General features: G+C 40.7%; 1 non-coding gene across 1 annotated transcript; it reads left to right on the top strand.

Annotated features, from left to right (window-relative positions):
- The first annotated feature begins 530 nt into the window (after window positions 1–530).
- On the top strand, window positions 531–605 carry Trnas-cga (transfer RNA serine (anticodon CGA)). Its single transcript has one exon. It is a non-coding gene; the product is annotated as a tRNA-Ser (tRNA).
- Window positions 606–13,601: the final 12,996 nt, after the last annotated feature.

The raw sequence follows: 13,601 nt of genomic DNA, 5'->3' as shown, positions 1-13,601 counted from the left end.
GGCACACAGTTTTAATCCGCCAGGAAGTTTCATATCAGCGCACACTCCGCTGCAGAGTGAAAATCTCATTCTGGAAACATCCCCCAGGCTGTGGCTAAGCCATGTCTCCACAGTATCGTTTCTTTCAGGAGTGTTAGTTGTGCAAGGTTCGCAGAAGAGCTTCTGTAAAGTTTGGAAGGTAGGAGACGGATACTGGCAGAAGTAAAGCTGTGAGTTCTGGGCGAGAGTCGTGCTTCGGTAGCTCAGTTGGTAGAGCACTTGCCCGCGAAAGGCAAAGGTCCCTAGTTCGAGTCTCGGTCGGGCACACAGTTTTAATCTGCCAGGAAGTTTCATATCAGCGCACACTCCGCTGCAGAGTGAAAATCTCATTCTGGAAACATCCCCCAGGCTGTGGCTAAGCCATGTCTCCACAGTATCCTTTCTTTCAGGAGTGCTAGTTGTGCAAGGTTCCCAGAAGAGCTTCTGTAAAGTTTGGAAGGTAGGAGACGGATACTGGCAGAAGTAAAGCTGTGAGTACTGGGCGTGAGTCGTGCTTCGGTAGCTCAGTTGGTAGAGCACTTGCCCGCGAAAGGCAAAGGTCCCGAGTTCGAGTCTCGGTCGGGCATACAGTTTTAATCTGCCAGGAAGTTAAAAGTACCTCATCAAGCATCCGAAGCCGTTGTGCAGTGACAAACAGTGGAAAAACTTGCAGCTGCCAGGAGATGCGGGAATGGTTACGACCCACCGCCTGCCTTCCACTCTGGTCGCCCAAAGGCGATAGACTATCTTGCTGTAGAAACCGTTAATCAGATCGACACATTTTTGTGTTACTCTTGTAAACGTAGCTGAAATGGTGAGCAGTGTGCTGGCCCGTAATGGTGATTTGTGTGAGCTATGCTCCATGAGCATTCAGCAAAGACTGTGTGCTCGGTTCAGGAAGGAGTTAATTAACCAATTATTGTGTTTCTCATGCAGCAGTTTGGGGAAGCCCTTACTGATTACATGTGGAAAATGTACACTGCCGCCCTTGCGTTCAAAGTGTATCTTTCGGATGCAGGGGTAGTGGCTACCATTTCACAGTGCATTAATGAAGAGGACTGCCCCCTTGATTTTGTTTTCGGGAAGGTTTGCCAAGATCAAGATTAGTCTGGTTTCTAACGCCAGTAAGATTCTCAGTAAAGCACATAAGTGGCAGTGAAAACGTCGTCACTGTTACACTAAGCCGTACGTTTGAGTCAGGCCAGTAGGTAACCTCACTTGGATGAGTGTCCAACCATGAAACCACTCTCAGTGTAGTCTTGGCTGAGATCTCTAAATTGATTGGTGATCTTGGTCATCAACAAGATTCCGACCTGGGGTTGTCACATATTAAACAGTATCTTCAGTCTAGGGACGAACTGTCCTGCTACCTGCTTAAAAAGGGAATTTTGTGTTTACAGACAAGGGGTGATGGTGAGTGGAAAATTTGTTTGCTTCGAGATCTCATTCCCGCCGTCTTAAAGTGTTATCATCAGTCGCGGTTAGGTGGAAAAATAGGTATTTATAAAACCATATGCAAGACCATGCAACATGTGGTCTGGTCCTAGCTCTACAAAGATATAAGATGGATGGTTGAGCAGTGTCAAGAATGTAAGTTGGAAAATCCAAGTTCGGGCTTTAAGAGAGGATTGCTGCATTCCATCCTCGCCTTACGTCATGTGGAACCTCTTCTGATTGATCACGTCAGGTTCCTTCCCTGGACTCAAGTGAAGTTACCGTCTTACTTTCGTAGCAGTGGACGCCTTTCGCAGTTTGTATGGTTGATGCCGGGTGAGAGGATAACCGTGGGAGCCAGCAGTAAACATCTTAGTGAGCTTACCTCACTCTTTGGTTCTCCTGTCACTCTAGTCAGCGATAACGTCCAATGTTTTGTGTCTCGGGAATTCTGTAGGTTTTGTTTTTGGCATAGGATCCGTCGCTTAACTACCACCCCCTATTACTCTCTACCGTTCCTCGCGGAGAGGGTTCATAGGAACTTGAAAGCTGTATTTATTACTTACCACTCAGAGTTGCAGTGAAGTTGGATCATTCCCTCCTGTTGTTGACTTTTGCTTTCAAAAAGCGAGACACTAAGTTTACCAGGCTGTACCGGCGTCCTTAAAAATCGGCGATCCAATTAATTCGCCACTGACCAACTTGTGGGGAAATAGTGGACTTGCTTCCTGATCAGGTGACTCCCAAGGTCCTTAGGGATAATTGGTGGAGGGCGAGACTAAACACTGCGGGATCCCATAAAAGAGAAGTGGTGCCCTACAACTCCTAGTTAAGCTCAGGGATATAGTCTGCATTAGGAGCTCTGGAACTCGTAACAAAGGCGCCAAGGTATCAACAAAATTTATGCCATGTTTTGTGGGTCTTTAGGGCAGTGCATCCTTGAGGTACCCATTCCACTCACATTGCGTGTAATGGAGGAGGCATCCAACCATGTGAAAAGGGCACATTTGGGTCAGGTTAAACCTGCTGATACCAACCGATACATTTTTGTTTTCCCTTACTGACCTCCATTTCTGGGAGTTCGGTTCACAGGGGGAAGGCTGAGCCATGCTACGAGGACGATAGCTCGCGTCCGAGGAGTTGAGTACTTTCCTTGCACGTTCAAGGGTCTTTGGTCTCTCTCTGTCGTAGGAGAGAAGAAGTGGAGCATTCGAGGAGAAAGTGGCCGGAGCTGGTGGGTAGCGGTGCTCGGCGGGACGAATGAGCTTTTTGGGGAGGAATTGGCCAATATCGCCGGCGCACTGATTTTTTGAGGTGCGAGCGTCGTGAGCCGGTATTTAACGCAGAGGACAGGGCGGTTTGTTGACTGGAGATGCTTGGCGGCACTAGTTTGCTTGCTATGGGGGTTCATCCTGTAGAAGCCGACGAGATTCAGCGCAACCCACAGGTAGTGCTCTGGGCTGCCCTATTCGCTTGGAACTCCATAGTGGGATGTTGCAGGACACTGGGCAGACACCATCTTAGGTTTACCGATAGAGGACAGATTCACGTCCTGCCTCCTTTCATTTCTGGGTGAGTCTCATTTTTAATGTTCGCCATATACTTGCCTATGTTGCCTGCAGATTGTTTGAAGCAGCTTGGCGCTTTTCTTCCGCTTGGTTCTCAACTTCATTTGTGCTAAGTTCCAGCATTTTGCATGTAGTTGGTGATTATTTGATGGTTCAGCTGGCATTTGCTCATTTCTTTCCAGTGTGATAAGAAGCCATCTGTTTAGAGAAATTTTTTCTTTTTTATTTAATTCCGGGTGCCCAATCTGAAACCTTTGTTTCCTTGTGGTTTTGATTTAGAGGCCTTGTGGGCTGAACACAGTTTTAAGTTTAGATTTCATCTTGCTGCTACGGTGAACTTAAGAAAGGTGATCCACTTTAATCCGTTGCAGTGACTTGGTTTCTGTAGCCAGTAATATATATTCCTCCTTACTCTTTAGTAAAATAAATAATATTTTATATATTGCTCAAATACTTGTTTTACATTTAAAATGTAAATAACCTTTGATTTTAGGTCTCTCTCGCGTTTATACTCGCTCTAAGTGTGAAATCTTTCAGAAATGGGGCAAAAGCTTTTGTTTTGTTTTACCCTTTCACTGTTTAAGAGAGTGTCTGTGGCGGTCAACTTATTCTCGCTTGCCTTGTTGTCGTCGGGGGTTGGGTCCAGTGGTCTATGCCTGGCACATGTTGTGCTGCCAACGGGTTTGTGCCCCGATCCTACGTCGGGCTGGCCACAAGTAATTCATTACTATTTAATGTGATTGTTCCTTTGTAATACTTTTAAAATGGTAAAGAATGTGTAGGTTATTTAACATCTGGTAGTTTGAGTTCAGTAATTTTTCTTAAAGTTAATCTTTAATATTTATCTCTTCTTCGAAAGGAAAAGAAAACGTCAGTGTTTACTTTTATACCTTATTACTGTCATTAAAAATAATTTCTTGTTGATTCTTAAATTTTTTGAGGGAATACTTAGTAACAAACGATTTCACCGTTTTTTCCCCAACCCTTTTTCCAGGAGCTGACTGTTGCGTTCTCTAACTAGGTACACGCCCTTGTGGATATTCCGTTCCCAATTTTTAGAAGTTGTAATCTGTAACGAAAATAGAAACATGGCTTGATTTAACACTTGTATTATTCTAAGTAAAACTTGTGAAAATCGATTACCTCTCTCTTATAGCTAAATTGGTTTTAATAGCATAGATGGCGAGATTGGAATCGATAATATGTAGTCTAACTTTTTACCGAAGCTAAGTATCTACAAGACATCAATATATTTAATTCGGTATGTTTATGGGTACGATAGTTTTTTTTTTAATTTCCTACCGACGAATAAAATATCGAAACTTTTCATTCAATACAATGTCTAAATCTACAGAAGGGGAAGTGTCAGCGGGATTGCGCCAAAGAACCGTTACAGGACTTCTAATATTCTTAGTGTACTCGTTTGCACTATAACTGATTTTCCAGATAGGTTAAGCAGTACCCGCCAAACTGTTCCCTGACAATGCCCATGCTTACAAGAAAGTATGCTAATGCGCAAAAGTATCGAAATTAAATACTGGTAGACCTGGTTGTCAGTGGAAATATTACGAAAAGAAATCGTCTCACTCCTCTGCAGCTCCAAAACTGATGGAATGATGTCACCGTGACTTACTGTGTCATACAACGTGTCTATCTGACTGTGTTTGCTATTCCGTAGCAATTACTTTCGCTGGTACTATCGGAGGGATAATGTAATTATCCGTTATAATGCATATTACTATATCTCTAAGCGGGAAACTGAATAAAATCTAGCCAGACCGTAAGTCTGCGCCGACCATAAACAGAAACGTTAACAGGATATTTACCCATCTCCGCTGTCAGACTTTTTTCACGTTAAGTCTTTAACAACTCATTTTTTGCCCTATAAAGAAAGTAAAGCTGCGCAGTAAAAGAGAATTATTTGAGCTATGTCGTCGTACATAGCGTATTATTCTGTTTAGCTCGGCCGGCTCTTGGCGGCGTAATAAGTGAGAAATGAGCAGTACTTAACTTCCCAAGATAACGTCACTCCCGTATATTTTCTCACGTAAAGTGCTGCGTAACTTTGAGAAAGCTTTTAGATGCTAGTCTTCGGGGACCCATTCTGAATAGCTAAGATTTGTTCGCGGATAATTATTGTTGTCTGTTGCGAGAACATTAGCAAGTGGGACACAGCGCCTCTTACTGAATAAGTAGTGAAGTTCTCATACCTTTACCATGGTATCCTCACAGGATTAACGCGTTACGAGTAGTGTGTGACTAAGGGAGGAGCACTTTTCACTCTTTGGGGCTGATCTACAGATAACGGGCATTTGGAAGTTGTTTCGGTTTTAGTTGCTCTAAAATCATTCCAATCTCTCTCTCTCTGACCAGCCTTTTGGGAGGTTTCCCTCGGTCATCAGACGAATGACCGAACTGGGCATCAAATATTCCTAATTGGCACTTTCTATGCCCCACTCCCAGTCTGCTGGGGTATTTGGCTCAATAGAGCCAAGTTCCAAAAGAACCCGCCCTGTTCTCTCGAGCTGGTTAGTTAGTTACATCTTCCATAGACCATATGAACTGTTCCTTTATCGAAATGGTGTGAAAAGAATCAGTTCACGGGACGCGTACACATGATTAGCGTTAATATTAATGAACCTGTTATATTTTTAGTCGCACTCACGCAACTACACGTAAAAGAAGCTAAGTGTTACTTCTTATTCAGGCTACCAGTACTTAAATAGAAATTCGTCGATGGAAAAGAAGGAGTGGTCTGGGAGAAAAGATTTTAGATTAGATTTAAAACTTGCTTTGGTACCTGTCAGTCATTTTATGGAATATATTCAAAACAACGAGGTATTGTAAGTTAAGTCTAAGTTCGTAGTACTCCAGTTATGAGTAGTTTCGAAATGACACCACTTGAACGTTATGTACTTTTGATATACATTTATTAAGTTTAGTCCAGTTTTTGTTATTTAGAAAAATAATTTACTTTAGTCATTATGAGTTCATATAAATTTCGAAATGTGGGCTTGTATCTAGGAAAAATTACAAACTGCTCTCAAGTACATCTCACGAAATGATAGGTGGTTGAAAACTAAGTTCCAGTGGTTCCAAAGCGAAACCACGTTTGAAACAATTGATTCTTAGTTGTTTGTCAATTTCTTCTTATATTCGTTGCTTACTATGATAAAAGTAATTTTGTGAAAAATTTAATACTAATCTTTTGTGTTGTTGGGAGTGAATGGGTTAAGGAAATGCTGGGGTATTTCATTTAAAAAGGCAGGGCAGATTTCCTTCTCTGTCCTACCACAGGTTGTTCCGTCGCTGATGATCATGTTGTCCACGAGACATTAAACTTAAATCTTCTTTAATTTTTGCAAAGCAGAATCCCTCGTTAAACTCGCAACGCCGTTTAATAAGACATTTCGTCGTATGAAACACAGAATCGGACAAATATATACCTGCTAAGAGCCGACATCACATAAAAAATGATTCGCTCTTTACGAAGAAATAAAATTACTTGTACTTTTTTCCAGGTGTCTACCTTTGGAACGGGTTTTACACCACCCTACACCTCTTTCTACATTGTACTGATCGTTTCAACTCAGGACACGCGCTATCCATAAAATGAAAATCAGTTGTCGACACACAATGTTGTTTTATCGTTATCCTTTCGTTGTCGTGACAGCTATTCCTCGATGTACTAAAGCAGATCTCGCAGTGGATTGTGTAAGTACCTTCTTCTGATAACGAAATGCAATGTTTGTTTCTTCGTCTGTTTGTTTTTTCTGCTACCTTGTGTCGTATTTTGTCGTACTATCTAACTTTTAACACAATTCTGCAACATCACAGTTCAAAAGGCATCCAGTGTATTCTTCTTTGGATATCCTAAAGTCGTTTATTTCACTTCCATTCAATGTGTCCAGCATCATCACTTTAAGAGAAAACTCCTTTTCTTGGAAATATACACACATCAAAAAAGTTTCGCATCACCTTGGTTCCGAGAGTTCCGGAACATGTACAGAAAATTGGAATAGAGATCAACATAAACATCATTTCCATCCTTTTTACTGATCATGAAAATCACACGTTGCAATGTTGTACCACCATACAGAGAGACCTTCAGAGATGGTGGTCCAGATTGCTGTACACACCGGTACCTCTAATTCTCAGTAGCACGTCCTCTTGCAGTGATACCTGCCTGTATTCGTCGTGGCATACTATACACAAGTTTATCCAGCCCTTTTCAGTCTATCCGAGGCTTAGGGTTCATGTCTGGAGAACATGCTGGCCGCTCTAGTCGAGCGATATCGTCATCATAAAGGAAGTCATTCACCAGATTTGCACGATGGATGCGCGAATTGTCACCAAGAGGACGAATGCCTCGCTAATATGCTGCCGATATGGTTGCGCTATCGGTCGGAGCAGGGCATTCATGTATCGTACAACAGTTACGGCGCCTTCCATAACCACCAGCGGCGTACGTCGGCCCCACATAATTCCAACTCAAAACAGAACAGCAAGGAACCTCCACCTTCTTGCACTGGCTGGACAGTGTGGCTAAGGCGTTCAGCCTGACCGGGTTGCCTCCAAACAGGTCTCCGACGATTGTCTGGCTGAAGGCATATGCGACACTCCTCGGTGAAGAGAACGTGATGCCAATCCTGAGCGGACCATGCAGCATGTTGTTGGCCCCATCTGTAACGCTCTGCACGGTGTCGTGGTTGCAAAGAAGCACCTCGCCATGGACGTCGGGAGTGAAGGTGCGCATCATGCAGCCTATTGTGCGCAGTTTGAATCCTGTGTCTGCTCGAAAAGCATTTTTCAATAGTGTCATTGCTATCAGGGTTCCTGCGAGCCATAATCCGTAGGTAACGGCCATCCACTGCAATAGTAGTCTTTGGGCAGCACTGCGTTCTAGCACTGTACTTCATGGCAGCCAGATATGGCGCCACAGCTCAGCTTGTCTTCAATTGAAGATTATGGTGAGCATACCTATCACCCTTGGCAGGTTAAGGCAATTCCAGGTGTGTAGTTCGGATTCATGATAGGAATTACTGCCGAACTTTTGCCAGTGAATCAACAATTACATGGGCTTTTTCACTGTTTTATTCAGTCACACAGTCACTCTAATGTGTAGGGATGTTGAGATAAATTTCACAAAGTCAGATGCGTTATTATCAGGAATTTCGAACCGTTTGAGTAACTTTGCTAACCGATAGTCCCATTTTTTCTAAATCTCATGGTTAATTTTATGTTTGTAACTTCGGTGAATTCAGTAGTAATAGAGATGCGTCTTCATTTTAATTGTTTCACTTGAAATAAACTAAACACGTCAGTTATATCTTGTTTTAATTATCAGATTTAACTCAACATGGAAATTCATCACATTAAGAATCAGTGCTAGAGCCACAATATTTCATAGTGGTAATCAATCCGTTTATGCGCATTAATTCAGCATTGGGTCGATGACATGATTAAATCCGAGCCAGTGAAATTCACTTACACAGCAGCAGGGTTCTGCAAACTAGCTGTTGTCCTTTCGACCAATCTTCATTTAGGTGTTTGCTTTGTCTATTTTTAATCTTAATCCAGTTCTACATACGCTTTCCAATACATCGAACAGTTCATCCAAGTATTTTCTACATCCAGCCACTAAATTATGTTACCCAGAAGCGTTTTACTGCTTCTGCATGTCTTTATCGCCATCTTATTAATACTTCTTAGTGTTCTTTAACTTTCTTATGTAACTTCTGTAGGACCAAACTGAGGAGTAACTCTCCAAGGTCATGGAACGTATCAGTATATGAAATTACAACATAAAAGTAATAACAGATAAAAATAAAATGTTTATGAACCCAAAAGAAAGTCAAGCCATAAGTTTAAGTAAACACAGTCAACAATATAACATAAGAAGCAGCTTAATCTTTCAGGGAACTTCTCAACAGAACAGAAGGAGTGATCCACCTTTCTGCCGAATAATCAAAGAAGTGCGATCTAAATGCAGATTGGATTTCTGGCTCGTATTAACTGAGTGAAAGCTGCTAATTCTTGGGACAAAGCCGATATTGTTAACAAGAAACAACAGTAATATATATATATATATATATATATATATATATATATATATATATATATATTGAGTGGCCAATGTCAGAATAAGTAGACTAATGAACAGGTGTAAACAAGAGGTTCGGAAACTAACCACGTATTGCCTGGACTGCCCGTTTCTGAGCCCAAAATATTCTCTGAGAATAGTAAAAATGGCAGCATTAAATCTTTGAAAGTATCCTGAATCTGGGCTTTCCATAATAGTTTATTATCTATCTGAACTACTAGAAATTTCAATTGTTCCGTTTCACTAATCATATGGCCATTCTGTGAAATTGAAACGTCTGGTTTTGTTGACTTGCGAGTTAGAAACTGTAAAAACTGAGTCATGAACTGAACTACTTGAAGTTACCTGTAATACTAGAGGGCGTATCATTTATATAACTAAGGAGCAGGAGTCGCTCCAACATTGATACCTGGGGTACACCCCCCCCCCCTTTTTTGACTGTACCCCACTCAGATCCCCATCACAGCCATTTTCAACACTGAATGATGACCTTTTACTGTCTTGTCAAAGTAAGAGGTGAACCAATTGTGAACTATTCCCCGTTTTCTGTAATGGTCCAACTTCTGGGGCAATATCTTGTGATCAAAACAATCAAATGCCTTAGTCAAATCAAACAATATATCTAGCCCGGAACTTTTGTTTAACCCATGCAGTACCTCACAGTAAAGAGAATATAGCATTTTCAGTTGTTGGGCGACATCTAAAGACGAACTGTATATTTGCTAGCAAATTATGTAATCTAAAATGATAAATTATCCTTACATACACAGCCTTTTAAATAACTTTAGCAAACACTGATGGCATAGAAATACGTCTAAAATTGTTCAGATTATTCCTTTCTCCCTTTTTATAAAGCGGCTTTACTACTGAGTACTTTAATCGTTGAGGAAACTGACAATTACTAAAGGATAAATTGCAAACATTGCTAGTTACAGGGCTAACATGTGCAGGACGGCACTTTAATATTCTGATAGACACTCCATATCCATGAGAGTCCTTAGTATTCAATAATTAGATCATTCACTCTATCTCCCGCTTGTCTGTGTCACAGAGGAGTATTTCACCATCACTCTCGAAAGGCATTTTGCCAAGAGAGATATGATTCCCTGTAGAAACTAAATTTTTATTTAATTCACCAGCTATTCTCAGAAAATGATTGTTAAATACTGTACATATATCTGATTTATGAGTAACAAATAACTGTGCTACGAACTGACTTTATATCGTCGACCTTGTGTTACTGAACAGACACTTCCTTCAAAACTGACCATCTGGTTATAATTTTATCCAGTGAATTAGCTATTCTATTTGTGTACGACGTAGTACTTGCCTTCTTAATAAAATTTTTAAGCGCCTTACAGTATTGTTTGAATGGGCTACTGTAGCTTGATTGTGACTACTTCTAACATTTTGATGTAATTCCCACTTTATTCTACATGATATTATTATCCTACTAGTCAGCCACTCAGGCTGCCTTTTACTGCTAGTACCCTGTTTAGAACGTTCGAATGGTAAGCAACTCTCAAAGAGCATGAGAAATGTGTTAAGGGAAGAATTATATTTGTGATCATGTTATCGGCACTGTAAACATCCTGCCACTCTTGTTCCTTGACAAGGTTTAAAAAACTCTATTGCCGTTGCATTAGCTTTCCTATATACGCGTAGCTTGTAATTATATGTGACATTTGTTTGAGTACAAAAGCTTTTTAGTGTTAAAATTTGTGGATCGTGGTCTGAAGGCCATTCACCCTTTTATAAACAGAATGCCCAACTTTTCTGTGGCTGTGCTACTGTTCCCCTGCACCATGACTGGAAAATTCAGTCTGCGTCAGATCATATGAATTTAGGAGATCTACCAACACCCGTTTTCTTGCACAGTCATATACAAAATTAATACTGAAGTCATCACATATAACTAATTTCTGGTACGTTCTATGAAGTGAATGAAGAACCCTCTCTAGCTTCACCAGAAATGCTCTGAAGTCAGAGTTTGGGGACCTATAAAAAACAAAAATTAGAAGTTTACGTTCACTAAGTTCAACTGTCCTTGCAAAACAATCAAATATCTGTTCATTCAGTGCCGTGATATGCCTATGGACTCAAACGGAATACTGTTTTTTACGTACATGGTCATTCCCCCACTCCACAACGAACTCCTTGAAAAACAGACAGCTAATCTGTGTCCTGGTCCAGGAAACCTCTGAACTGTCGAATTTTTTAAGTGGTGCTCCTGTATACCAATAATTTCAGAGTCAACATCTATAAGCAGCTAACTAACTATCCCAAATACGTCTTATATTTTGATGAAATATGCAAATTCCTTCTCTACTTGGAAGTATGACGTCCTCAGAATGCAATTACGTAGTTAGAGGGACTCCCTTTAAGCACGTATACCTAGGAGCTGACTTCAGTCTAAAAAAGGTGCAGCCCTAGCACCAACTACTACAGGAATTTTTCCATGAGTGATCCCATCATCACCCACTGCACTGTCACCTATAAGCTTTGCCAGCCTTCTCTTCTCATACTTTTTGAAGTGCAGGTCGTGTCTAGTGAAACCCGATCTACTGATAGATTTCGTTTAGCAGTTCAACATACAAGTAAGACAACACGTCGACAGGCTGTAAAATATCGTTAGACCCTCCGTAACAAGAACTTGAGTTTTCACCTGCATTAATCCCATTTGATTTCTATGCCCGCCTCCATAGCAAAGTAATCAGCACGGCAGAGAGCCGTGCGAGGGCAGCAGGCTAGATTCCCGGCTGAGTCTGAGATTTTACCCGTTCTGTGACTGGATGTTACGTTGTGTTCATCATCGTTTCATACTCACTGACACGCAAGTCGCCGAAGTGGTGTCATCTAAAAACACTTGCATCAGGTGGCACGGATCCGTGCAGCTTGGGCTCCCAGCCCAGGTAGCTCATTATTATCATTTTTATGAATATTAATACTAATATTCAGAAGTTAAGGGATGATAGAGATCTGTAAAAAATAAGACGTTTGCTGTAGCGATACTCTACACGTTAAGATGTGGAGGGATAACATGGAATCATAAAACATACGTGGCACACCAGCATGAATTCACTTAGTTTGCTTTCAAACATTTGTCTGCGTGATTATCTTCCTTATAATGGTCAGTAGGATGCTTAATGTTCTGCAGTGAAGTACAGACGCAGAAAATTTCTTAAAAATGACAGAAAACAGATGGTGCAAAATGTCTTAGATCAAGTTTTGGAAAGAGCTTCCATTGTTACCAAAATATCAGACTGCAAAATAACAGGTATGCAGAAAGCAAAATTGAACAGGAGTAAACTGATCACTTCTGGCAAATCAATAACAAGGCAGTCATGTGTGGGAAAATGTGGTGAATCTGAGGGAAGCCCATTATACTAACTTTTCTTCAGAAATAAAGCACTTACAATGAATAAGGTACTATCTAAGGCAAATGACGATAATGACTTGCCTGCTTTTAACATATTTAATTTACACATGTTATTGGAAGATATTGATTTCATTATGAACATACGAAAAGAAATTGTCTCATAACAAATGGGCACCCGTATTAGTGTGTGAAAGAGGCGTTATCAACGTCAGATTCAAGACGCGAGAAACGTAAAAATTATTTCTTTGATGAGATTTGAATTATTGCAGGACATGTACTCAGATTGTATCACTGATAAGAGCCACCTTCCTTGAGGGGATGTAAAAGTTAATTCAAAATCGGACGGTAGAAGTTAATTTACGGCACTTATAGCAGGTGTGGTTTTTTGGAGGATGCGTATTTGATGGTCTGACATTGGTGCCCACAACCGCTATAATTATGAACAATGTATAGTTTTATGCCGACGAGAATGAATACAGGCCATAAAATGCAAGGCTTAAAAGTACTGATAAAAATAAACAAAGTTACTTACCGCAATTATACTCAAAATACTTAGTTTCAAGTTAGCGGTGTACGCCGATAATTTATAGATGAAGTAGGAAAGGCTGCGAGTCACGCCGTCATTATGCTAACAGCGTAACAATTCAACATGAACGCTACAGAGACTATTTCGAGTCAGATGAAATAAGACATTCGAATTCTTTGGCACACCTACTTTGGAAGCAAGAGTGACATCTGCGTCTCAGGGGGACCCAAAATACAGTAAAAAAATTCCGGCTTCAGACTAAATTATATATTTTTTCAGCATTGCATTGTTTGCTGTTCTAACGACAGTTTCTCGGGAATATGTAATAAAACTATCTGCTATATTTCTTATTGGTAATTATCCAAAACAGTATGGGTTCAAACCAAACTAAAAGGTGAGGTAATGAATGAAAACACGTACGACACTCATGTAACTGCTACGTGGGTTCCCTAATCATACCACACTTACCCACCATATCTTAGATACCATAAAACAGGAAGCGGGATGGAATCATGGTTGATAGTCACAATTTATAGTTAAGACAGTTTATTGACAATTACATCTTTGAAGGAC

Source organism: Schistocerca gregaria, chromosome 4 (genome assembly GCF_023897955.1).
Source record: "Schistocerca gregaria isolate iqSchGreg1 chromosome 4, iqSchGreg1.2, whole genome shotgun sequence".
In the NCBI taxonomy this organism is placed as follows: domain Eukaryota; kingdom Metazoa; phylum Arthropoda; class Insecta; order Orthoptera; family Acrididae; genus Schistocerca; species Schistocerca gregaria.
This window is presented reverse-complemented; position numbering and strand designations above follow the sequence as displayed.